This window comes from Chiloscyllium plagiosum, unplaced genomic scaffold (assembly GCF_037043375.1).
Source record: "Chiloscyllium plagiosum isolate Xiang-an unplaced genomic scaffold, Cpla_swu_hap1 HiC_scaffold_29, whole genome shotgun sequence".
Taxonomy (NCBI): Eukaryota; Metazoa; Chordata; class Chondrichthyes; order Orectolobiformes; family Hemiscylliidae; genus Chiloscyllium; species Chiloscyllium plagiosum.
In genome coordinates this window covers 48,228,045-48,240,181 of record NW_028270167.1, presented here as the reverse complement: position 1 = coordinate 48,240,181, position 12,137 = coordinate 48,228,045, and the positions used below count along the sequence as shown (strand labels likewise).

The 12,137-nt window shown below is 46.8% G+C and overlaps 1 pseudogene; it reads left to right on the top strand.

The window, feature by feature from the left end:
• Window positions 1-8,751: 8,751 nt before the first annotated feature.
• Window positions 8,752-9,975, top strand: LOC148142294 (uncharacterized; annotated as a pseudogene).
• Window positions 9,976-12,137: the final 2,162 nt, after the last annotated feature.

Below are 12,137 nucleotides of genomic sequence, written 5' to 3'. Positions count from 1 at the left end.
CATCACAGCAATACTTAGAGAGGACATTCCAATGGGATCGGCCACTGTGTTAGTGGAACTCTGAAATAAGAATAGGTCATCACTTTGATACTAGTGTACTGACCCTGAATAATCTGTGGCAGATTGAAGAACAAATATGTCGGGGGATCTCCTGTCTGTACCTGTTTTCTAATCATCCAGCATTCCCTACACCTTACCAGCCTTTCCTTTCACCCTAACAGGAATACTGCATACTGTCTCTGTACTGCCGTTATCTCATGTTGGAAGGCTTCCCAATTTCCAATGGTAAAGGTTGCATTCTCTCAAAATAATGAAAAAAGTAAAGAACATTCCAAACAAAAGCATTGATGTGGTGAGCTCTGGTCAGTCACGTAGATCTGGAAGTCACCATATACACGGTGAGTGCTTTCGACCTGAGCAGCACCAGGTCAGTGTCAGGTACACAGACCGAATGGGCAAATAGATTCACATCTGAGCTCACATCTCCCAGCCTGGGAATCTGAAACAGTGCACAGCCATTATGGTAAATGTCTGCATGAATAGGACAGCGAGGTCAGCCCAATATTCCAAACAAAAAGAGTTCGTCCATTTCTCGGTCCCATCCTGCAGGTTCAATGAATCCCGCTCCCTCTAGTTCCCTGCAGGATCCACGTCCCTTCCTAGATTTGTACCATCCTCCAGATTCTGCAGCCCTTCCTACTTCTGTAAGATGACCCGAACTCGACAACCCTTCCTTCCTCTGCAATGTTCCCCAGAGGGGACTGGAGGGTGATGGGGTTTACAGAGGCATTGAATGAGATCAGGATGGGAGAGTGTTGCAGATATTAGGAATACTGCTGTGGTAAAAAAAAAAGAGGCTTCAGGACTTTTGAGGGTTGATGCTAATAAAGGAGGTTACAGAGCGAAGGAGGATTGTTGGGACTTGAAGAGGTTTCACTGTTTATGAGAGTTGTAGGGATCAGAGGAAGTTACAAAGATAGGGAGGGTTTAAGATTGCAGGATTCCACAGACAAGCTTTACAGGGTGAAAGGCAGGATTCTTGACAGTGTAGAGGAACAGAAGAATCTTGAAGTCCACGTCCATAGATCCCTCAATGTTATCACTCAAGTTGATTGCCTTGTTCAGAAGGTGTTTGGTGTGTTGGCTTTCATTAGCAGGGGATTGAGTTTAAGTTCCACGAAATTATGCTGCAGCTCTATCTGGTTAGAGAACATTTGGTATATTATGTTCAGTTCTGGTTGTCTCATTATCAGAAAGATGTGGAAGCTTTAGAGAGGGTGCAGAGGAGATTTATCAGGAGTGGAGGTCTAATGAAGAAAGGTTGAGGGAATGAGGGCTTTTCTCATTGGAATGAAAAAGGATGAGAAGTGACTTGATAGAAGTGAACGAGATGATTTGAGGCCTCGATAGAGAGGATAACCAGATACTTCTCCCATTGCAAAAATGGCTATAACGAGGGAACATAAATGGAAGGTGATTGGAGAATGTTTAACAGGAGATGTGATAGGGGTTTCTTTTTACACACAGAGTGGCAGATGCATGGAATGGACCGCCAATATTTGTAGTGGAGTCCAATACATTAGGGACATTTAAGCAACACTTAGATAGGCACATGGATGATAGTAAAATGTGGGGCCTTTAGTTTAGTTTAATCTGAGAGTAGGATAAAAGGTCAGTGCAACATCGAGGGCCGAAGGGCCTGCACTGTGCTGTACTGCTCTATATTCTAAATAAGGAGGCTCACAATGGCACAAAGAGGTTTCAGAAAGCTGGAGAGATGGGATCTGAATTAAGAGACACAAATAGGAAGAGTTGCTAGTATTGTCAGGAGATAACAGAGACAGCAATGGTCTGATCTGGAGCAGACGACCCAGACTGGGAGGGGTGTGGGGACTGGAGGTGGTTTCACAGGGAGGGAGGACCAGAGAGCCACAGGGTCTTACAGAAATGTAGAGAGCTGTAGGGTCTACAGGAGTTCATGGAGATTAGGAGGTGGGGAGGGATGCAGCAGTTACAGGCATAAGGATGTTGGTAGGATGGGGTGGTTTGCACAGACAGGGGTGTTTTATGTGAATGGAGGAGATTACAGAAATCGAGACAGTTTTATAGATTAGAAGAACAAACAGACATGTGGAGGGTAATCGTGACTGAAGATGTTTATAGTTATTGAAAGGCTTAGGTTCTGCAAGTTATTTAGGTATAGAGGGCGTGGTGTCTTACAATTTTAGCAGGAGATAAGGACATCCATTTTGGTGGAAGGCAGTTTCACAGATAAGGGAGCATTAGTAACTCCTGCAGTTTGGTCAAAGTGGGAAAGTTTGTCGGGGAAGGTGACATTTACACAGATAGAGGTGTAAGAGATGGAGAAGGTTATGGAGATGAATAGATGAGGAACAGAATGGAAGACCTGACATTGACAGGATGAGTGATAGGCAAGGGAGGATGTTACACAGATAGTGAGTCTTTTCGGAACAGGATCAGATAGTCACAGGCATTTCAGTGAGTTCCACAGATCAGGAATGCTGCAGGGACCTGAGAGGATTGTACCGTCTCCACAGATTGATCATGTCCTTAGGATTGGAAGAAGATATGAATAGCTGAAACTCTATGTATGCTGTTTGCTTTTTCCTGAACAGAGCCACAATATCCCTCATCAGCCAGGGATCCCTGAAACTGCCAGATTTTCCCTTCACTCTAACAGGGACATACTGGCCCTGGATTCTTGAGATCACACTTTTAGAAGCTTCCCGTTTTCCAGTCATTCATTTTTCTTCAAACAGACTTGCCCAATCGATGATAGTCATAATGTGGAGGAGCCGGTGTTGGACTGGGGTGTACAAAGTTAAAAATCACACAACACCGGCTTCCAGTCCAGCAGGTTTATCTGGAGGCACTAGGCTTCGGAGCGTTACTTCATCAGGTGGTTGTGGAGCACAATCATAAGGCTCAGAATTTATAGCAACAGGATAGCAGTGTCATGGAATGTAATATCAAACAAATTTTGTCTAAGCCTTTCATCTTTTAGGCTGATCACCTGCGCTTTGAAAGCTAGTGCTTTGAAATAAACCTATTGGACTATAACTTGGTGTTGTGTGATTTTTAATTCACCCAATTCACCTCGCTCAATCCTGCCTCATGTCCCCAAATCTGGCCCTGCTCCAGTTTCACACCTTAATCTGTCAATCTGTCTGATCTTTTTCCATAACAATGTTAAAACGAAGACAGTTGTGGTCACTGGACCCAAAGGATAGGCCAGGTAATTACAGAGCAGATAGTCTGACAGCGGGGGGAGGGAAATTATTGGAAACAATTCTGAAGGACAGTTTGAATCAATAACTGGAAAGGCAGGAAGCAATTAGGGATATTCAGCACAGAGTTGGAAGAGGAAGATCCTGTCTGATGAATTCAGCTGAGTTTTCTTTGAAATTATGATTGAAAAATCTTGATGAGGCAGTGCAGATGATGTGGGTTTCATTGGGTTCAGTACTGCCTTTGACAAGATCCCACATGGAAGGCTGGTCCAAAAGGGAAGAGCCACTGGGATCCAAGGCAAGGTGACAAATTGGATCCAAAACTGGTGGAGGGTTGTTTCGGTGATGAGGAGGGTTTCACCAGCGATGTACCACAGGGATCTGTGCAGGAACCATCGCTGTTTATTATGTACATTAATGAGTTGGATGTGATAGCAGAAGGTTTACAGATGACATGAAAGGTGAGGATGTTGTCCACAGTGAGGGGGATGGTGTCAGGCTAGAGTCTGAAGTTTGAAGTTGGGACTGAATTTCAAAGAGTCATTTCAATCGATAAGGCAGGCAAGAGCACAGCAGGTAATGAGGGAAAACCGATCAATACAACTGCACTTACTTTGATGTAAAAGGCCTGACAGTTAAGGCAGATGAGCGCATGGTATGGGTGGGAACAAGGGACTGAAAATTCACAAGTATTACAGAACCACAGCAGAGGGAGGGAGGGCACCGGCAGCACAATGTTCCAGGGGACAGACGCTGCAAGAAGGACAGAAGGGGAGCTGAGAGAGGAGGAGAGCTGCTGGTTCTGACTGGGTGAAACATCCCAGCAGGACTGACAGAGGATATTCCTGCGGGACCGCCCAGTGAGGACAAAAAGGGGACATGAGATAGCTTTGGCAAATAGAATTAAGGAGAATGCAAAGGGTTTTTACAAATATACTAAGGACAAAAGGGTAACTGGGGAGAGAATAGGGCCCCACAAAGATCAGCAAGGCGGCCTTTGTGTGGAGCCACAGAAAATGGGGGAGCTACTAAATGAATATTTTGCATCAGTATTTACTGTGGAAAAGTATATCGAAGATATAGATGTAGGGAAATCGATGATGACATCTTTCAAAAAGTCCAGATATACAGAGGAGGAAGTATCGGATATCTTGAAATGCTTAAAGGTGGATAAATCCCCAGGACCTGGTCAGGTGTACCCGAGAACTCTGTGAGAAGCTAGAGAAGTGATTGCTGGGCCTCTGAGATATTTGTATCATCGATAGTCACAGGTGACATGCCGGAAGTCTGGAGGTTGGCAAAAGTGGTGCCACTCTTTAAGACGGGCGGTAAAGACAAGCCAGGGAACTATAGACCGGTGAGCCTGACCTCGGCGGTGGGCAAGTTTTTGGAGGGAATCCTGAGGGACAGGATGTACATGTATTTGGAAAGGCAAGGACTGATTAGGGATAGTCAACATTGCTTTGTGCGTGGGAAATCAAGAAGTAACAAAGTAACAAAGACGATTGATGAGGGCAGAGTGATAGATGTGATCTGTATGGATTTCAGTAAGGCATTCAACAAGGTTTCCCCATGGGAGACTGATTAGCAAGGTTAGATCTCATGGATTACAGGGAAAACTAGCCATTTGGATACAGAACTGGCTCAAAGGTAAAAGAGTGGTGGTGGAGGGTTGTTTTTCAGATTGGAGACCTGTAACCAGTGGAGTGCTACAAGGATTGGTGCTGGGTCCTCTACATTTTGTCATTTACATAAATGATTTGGGTGCGAGCATAAGAGGTACAGTTAGTAAGTTTGCAGATGACACCAAAATTGGAGGTGTAGTAGACAGCGAAGACGGTTTCCTCAGATCTGGACCAGATGGGCCAATGGGCTAAGTGGCAGACGGAGTTTAATTCAGATAAATACAAGGTGTTGCATTTTGGGAAAGCAAATCTTAGCAGGACTTAGACGTAATGGGAAGGTGCACGGGAGTGTTGCTGAACAAAGAGACCTTGGAGTGCAGGTTCATAGCTCTTTGGCAGTGGAGTCACAGGTAGATAGGATAGTGAAGAAGGGATTTTGTATGCTTTCCTTTATTGGTCAGAGTATTGAGTACAGGAGTTGGGAGGTCATGTTGCGGCTGCACAGGACATTGGTTAGGCCACTGTTGGAGTATTTTGTGCACTTCTGGTCTCCTTGCTATTGGAAAGATGTTGTGAAACTTGAAAGGGTTCAGAAAGGATTTACAAGGATTTTGCCTGGGTTGGAGTGTTTGAGCCAGTGGGAGAGGCTGAACAGGTTGGAGCTGTTTTCCCTGGAGTGTCGGAGGCTGAGGGGTGACCTTACTGTGGTTTACAAAATTATGAGGGGTATAGATAGGATAGGATAAATAGACACAGTCTTTTCCCTGGGGTCGGGGAGGGCAGAACTAGAGGGCATAGATTTAGAGTGAGAGGAGAAAGATATAAAAGAGACCTAAGGGGCAACTTTTTCACACAGAGGATGGTACGTGTATGGAGTGAGCTGCCGGAGGATGTGGTGGAGGCTGATACAATTGCAACATTTAAGAGGCATTTGGATGGGTATATGAATAGGAAGGGTTTGGAGGGCTATGGGCCGGGTGTTGGCAGGTGGGACTAGATTGGGTTGGGATATCTGGTCGGCATGGACAGGTTGTTTCCATATTGTACATCTCTATGACTCTATGACTCATGGAGGTTATAGAATTAAACTGTGTGGTTGCATCTGGAGGAGATTAAAGACAGAGAGGTTTGCAGTTTCTGAAGGAAATTACATGAAGCGGTACCAGCAGAGTTTACAGAAATTGATTGCGTTTCAGAGACAGGAAGAGTTCATAGTCATCATTAGAAATGTAGAAACCAATTTATGAGAGAAGCAGAGTCACTCTGCTTTGTGCCCAGAGACAAGGAGGAGTCTAACAGCTGGAGGAGGTTACTAAGGTACAGAGCTTTTTTGTCGTCGTGACGGGAAGGTTACAGAGATCGTGAAGGTAGTAGGAGTTCAAGAAAGTCACAAAGACAGGGAAGTTTTTCACGTCTGGAAAGGGCTACACTGACAGGGATGGCTTAAGGAACTGAGAAGTTGTTTTTCACAGATAAGGAGAGATGTGACAGAACACGGGATTAAAGGCAAAGGCAGAGACTTGGAGAGTTTTACTGATATGAGGAGCTTACAGGGATAAGCAAGATTGTAGGGGCTGATAGAGATTGGGGAAGTGGTATCTGTGAAACAGACAATGGAGAAACTGACAGACATAGGGAGGGTTCTGTGGAACAGATGAATTTACAGACAAGATGGTGATAATGAAGCCTGAGAATTTTCTCATGCTCCTTGCCCAGCATTGTTCCTACATCATGCCCTCAGGGTCTGAATTAAAGTCCACTAACTCCTCCTTGTGCTGTTTACTGTGAGTGATCTTACCGGCTGCAGGATTTACTGAAGGCTCCAGATCTCACTCTCCATCTCTCTCTGGCTGACCAACTGTCTTCTATGTGGTGATGGACGAGACAGGAATTGGTAATTCTGCTGCGTCAGGGACATCAGGAATACCTATAGGAGTCAGAGAAGTAGACAGAATGAAAAATTACATTGATGCAATGAAGATTACACATGAAGAATGGCACTGAGTCCCACAGAGATCTGGAAATTCCCAGTCTCCATCCATGGCCTGTGCAGTTGCTTCCCTCTGGAGTGGAGAATGCTGTTGGCTCAGGATCTGGAATAGCTGGAAGAGCGAGAGACACTGACAGAGGCAGCAATTAGACTGTCGCAGTGAGGGATACCACATGGAGAGAGACAGTGATATCAGCAGAGTGCAGGAATGTATCAGGATCACACAATGGTATTATCAGAAGTGGTTCTGACCAGTGAGCACTGCTACCGGTACTCAGGGAAGACGGAGTTATTTTATTGGGATAGGCTCCTCTGGTACCAGATTATGCAGTGTGCTATAAATGGACACAGATGAGGAGGGGGACAGGTCTGAGGTGAATGGAAATTCCCAAGTCCAAAGAGAAAGGTTGAAATATTGGAACACCATGGAGATGTGAATGAAGACCAAAAGAAAGAAACAGTAAGGGACTGAGTTTAATTAAAATGCGACATTGTCAAACAGATTGGTGACAGGAAAGTATTGGTTAAAATAAAGTAAATGCCTTTTCTGCCCCTCACAATTCCTCATGCGCCACAAGTGACATCACTTCCGCCCCTTACATCATCGCTGATGTCACACACTCAGTGACTTCCCCCCCCAACACACTGCCGTGTTTGCCACCACTTCCGCCCCCATCAACGCTACTCACCTGCATTCTGCTGACACCTCCCCCAGGTCCCACCGTCACCATCCCCGGCCCCAGAACCCTGAGGGGAACACCACCCCTCATGACTCCATCCCCATTCCCCCTAACACCACACCCACTCCAGTTACAGGCTCCATCACCTCCCCTAGCTCTACACCTACGCCTCGTCCCAGCTCCCAGTCCTGCCGAGATTTCACCATTCCCCCTTACCTCCCCCTCACTGAGGACGAATGATCAGTCCTCAGCAAAGGCCTCACCTTTATCCCCCTCCGTCCACACATCAATTAATTTAATACACGCCGTGACATCGAACACTTCTTCCACCATCTCCGCCTCACTTTTATAATGAAGACTCCCGCCTATTTTCTGACGACCCCTTTGCCGGCCTCCAATACACTCCCATCCACCTGGACACCCCGCTCCTGGCCTATTACCTGCCTTCGATTTCTTCATTTCCAACGTCCACCGAGACATTAACCGCCTCAACCTATCTACCCCATCCCCCACTCCAACTTCTCACCCTCACAACGTGCAGCTCTCCGCTTCCTCTGCTCCAATACCGACCTCACCATCAAACCAGCAGTTAAAGTGGGTGCAGTGGTAGTCTGGTACACTGACCTCTACACTGCTAAAGCCATGATGCCCACTCGAAGACACCTCCTCCTACCACCCCCACTACCATGAACCACCTCCCATCAACAAACCGTCATCTGCCAGAGCATACAGAACCTCATCATCTCAGGAGGAGATCTCCCACCCACAGCTTCCAACCTCATTGTCCCGGATCCCCCACTGCCCGGTTCTACCTCCTTCCCAAGATCCACAAGCCTGACCACCCTGGCCGACCCACTGTCTCAGCATGCTCCTACCCCACCGAACTCATGTCTACCTACCTCGACATTGTCCTATCCCCCAGTACAGGAACTACCCACCTTCGTTCGAGACACCACTCACACCCTCCACTTCTCCAATACTTGCGTTTCCCTGGCCCCCAACGCCCCATCTTCACAATGGATATCCAATCCCTCTACACCTCCATCCACCATGACCAGGACCTCCAAGCCCTCCATTTCTTCCTCTCCCAACATCAACAACAGTACCCTTCCAACGATACTCTCATTCGTTTGGCTGAACTTGTCCTCACCCTTAACAATTTTTTCTTCAAATCCTCCCACTTCCTCCAGACCAAATGGGTAGCCATGGGTACCTGTATGGGCCCCAGCTATGCCTGTCTCTTTGTTGGCTACGTAGAACAGTCCATCTTCTGTAGTTACAATGGCACCACTCCTCACGTCTTCCTCCGCAACACTGATGACTGCATTCGCACTACCTCGTGTTCCCTCGAGGAGTTTGAGCAATTCATCAACTTCACCAACACATTCCACCCTGACCTTAAATTTACCTGGTCCATCTCAGACACCTCTCTCCCCTTCCTGGACCTCTCCATCCCCATTAATGACAACCGACATTACACTGACATTTTTTACAAACCTACCGACTCCCACAGCTACCTAGATTACACATCTTCCCACCCTACCGCCTGCAAAATTCCTAACCCCTATTCCTAATTCCTCTGCCTCCGTCGTACCTGCTCCCAGGAGGGCCAGTTCCACCACAGAACACACCAGATAGCCTCCTTCTTGAGAGATCGGAATTTCCCTTCCCATGTGGTAAAATATGCACTCCAATGCATCTCGTCCAAATCCCACACCTCCGCCTTCAAACCCCACCCCTCCAACCGTAACAAGGACAGAACGCCCCTGGTGTTCACCTTCCACCCCACCAACCTTCGCATACACCAAATCATCCGCCGATATTTCCGCCACCTCCAAACAGACCCCACCACCAGGGATATATTTCCCTCCCCACCCCTCTCCACTTTCCGCAGAGACCATTCCCTCCGTGACTACCTGGTCAGTTCCACGACCCCCAAAAACCCACCCTCCCTTCCTGGCACCTTCTCCTGCCACTGCAGGAATTGCAAAACCTGCGCCCACACCTCTCCACTCACCACCATCCAAGGCCGCAAAGGAGCCTTCCACATCCAAAGTTTTACCTGCACATCCACCAATATCATTTATTGTATCCGTTGCTCCCGATGCGGTCTCCTCGACATTGGGGAGACTGGACACCTCCTAGCAGAGCACTTTAGGGCACATTTCTGGTACACCCGCACCAATCAACCCCACCACCCTGTGACCCAACATTTCAACTCACCCTCCCACTCTGCCGAGGACATGCAGGCCCTGGGCTTTCTCCACCGCCACTTCCTCACCACCCGACGCCTGGAGTAAGAAAGCCTCACCTTCCGCTTCGAAACACTTCAATCCCAGGGCATCAATGTGGACTTCACCAGTTTCCTCATTTCCCCTTCCCCCATCTCACCCCACCTCCAGCCTTCCAGCTCAGCACCGCCCTCATGACCTGTCCTAATGGCCTATCTCCCTTCCCATCTATCCATTCCACCCTCCTCTCTGACCTATCACCCCCATCCCCACCCCCATTCACCCATTGTCCTCTTTGCTACCTTCCCCCATCCTCCTCTCTGACCTATCACCTTCTTCCCCACCCCATTCACCTATTGTACTCTATGCTACTTTCTCCCCATCCCCACCCCTCTCTCATTTATCTCCCCACTCTGCAGGTTCCCGGTCTCTGTTCCTGATGAAGGGCTTTTGCCCAAAACATCGATTTTCCTGCTCCTCGGATGCTGCCTGACCTGCCATGCTTTTCCAGCATCACTCTAATCTAGACTCTGGTTTCCAGCATCTGCAGTCCTTGTTTTACTTTATTGGAGGAGGAGACGACCGAGATTAGGCATGTTGTAGACACTGAACCAAGTTACAGGGATAGGGATGGTCGTCTGGAATGCAGTACATTTCAAATATGTGGAGGTACTATCGGGAAGGGAGGAAGTTACAGCGATAGGATCTGTTATAGGATTAAAAATTATTGAAGACACTGGACCACAAGACATGCCATAGATACACTGTTGCAGAGTAGTGAGTTTTAATATAACAGAACTTACATTGGGGTGGTGATTGATCCTGGGGTGTGTGTGTACTGTGCTCCCCTCCAGCACTGTATCTATGTCATGTTGTGTTGACAGATGTTTGGAGCCCTCTCATTGTTCTTTGCTCTGTGCACTGTGGGTGACCTTACCTCACTACAGGATTTATTGAAGGCTCTAGATCTCCTTTCCCTTTGTCTCTCTCTGGCAGACCAACTGCTTTCAATGTGGTGATGGACGATCCACCCAGCAGCTGGGAAGGCTGCTGAGTCAGGACTTTCCTGAGTACCTACAGGAGACAGAGAAATAGACAGAATGGGAAGTTAAACAGATGCAGTGAGGGTTACACATGGAGAATGGCACTGAGTCCCACAGATCTGGAAAATGGAGTGATATTACGTAATAGTCCCAGATTGCTGGAAGATGTCAGGATCACACAATTGTGTCGGAAGAATGGGTTTAGCTTCATGATGCCCTGGTATCAGTGCTCAGGCATGAGCACCCAGGGAGCAGGTGAAGTAATGGCCTAGTGGTATTATTGCAAGAGAATGTATCCAAAACCTCAGCTAATGTTCAGGGGAGACAGGATTGAATCCCGCCATCTGAAAAGGAGACATTTGTAATCAATAATTTAAAAAATAATAATTAACAATCCACAACTAAGTATGAAACCATTACTGATGTACAACAAATCCAAACACGTGTCCATTAGAGAAGAACATCTGCCCATCCTCACGTGGTCTGCACGACATACCCACAGCAAAGTGTTTGCCTCTCAATTACCCTCTGAAATGGCCGAGCAAGCTACTCAGTTCAAGGGATTCTAGAGCTGGGCAAGAAAGGCTGGTCAGCCAGAGACTCTCACATCCCATACCTGATTTTAAAAAAAATCTATTAGGATGGTCCCCCTGGAACTGTGCTTGGACCAGTGTCCTGGCCAATCATGTCGGTAGGTTTATGGACAGGGCATTAAACTGACAGAGAGGATGCAGGTGAAAGGAGCTTTCCAAATCCAAAGGGAAAAGGTGAAGCAATGGAACAGCATGGGAATGTGGCTGAAGACAAGCAGAAAGGAACAGGATGGGACAGAGTTTAACTAAAATTGTACATCAGCAAATAGAATTGTGACAGAGAAGAGAGTATATTATGTTTTTTTTTAATGGACAACGTCGCAGCAATGAGGTCGATGGATTTGTGACACAGAGATGAAAGAGATTTAGACACCAGGGAGACATGGATACAGGGTGAACAAAAATATTCAGTGGTTCGTAATCTTGTGCAAACTCAGGCAAAATGGGCAACGCTCACGATAATGGATAACAAAGGCATTACAGAGAAAGCGTTTGGCCTCAGATCATGAAGTAGAGTCAGTCTGAATGTAAATTCTGGCTACTACTTGCCAAGGACACAAACAGCAGAACAGTTTTAGCCACCGAACAGCATTCCATTGCTCATCACTGCATTAAACAGAAACTCATTGCAATTTTTTTAACAAAGGTATTGTGATAATTTTGGAAAACGTCAATATTTGTATAATCTGGGACAATCACACAGGCAACACTGATATTGGAAGAG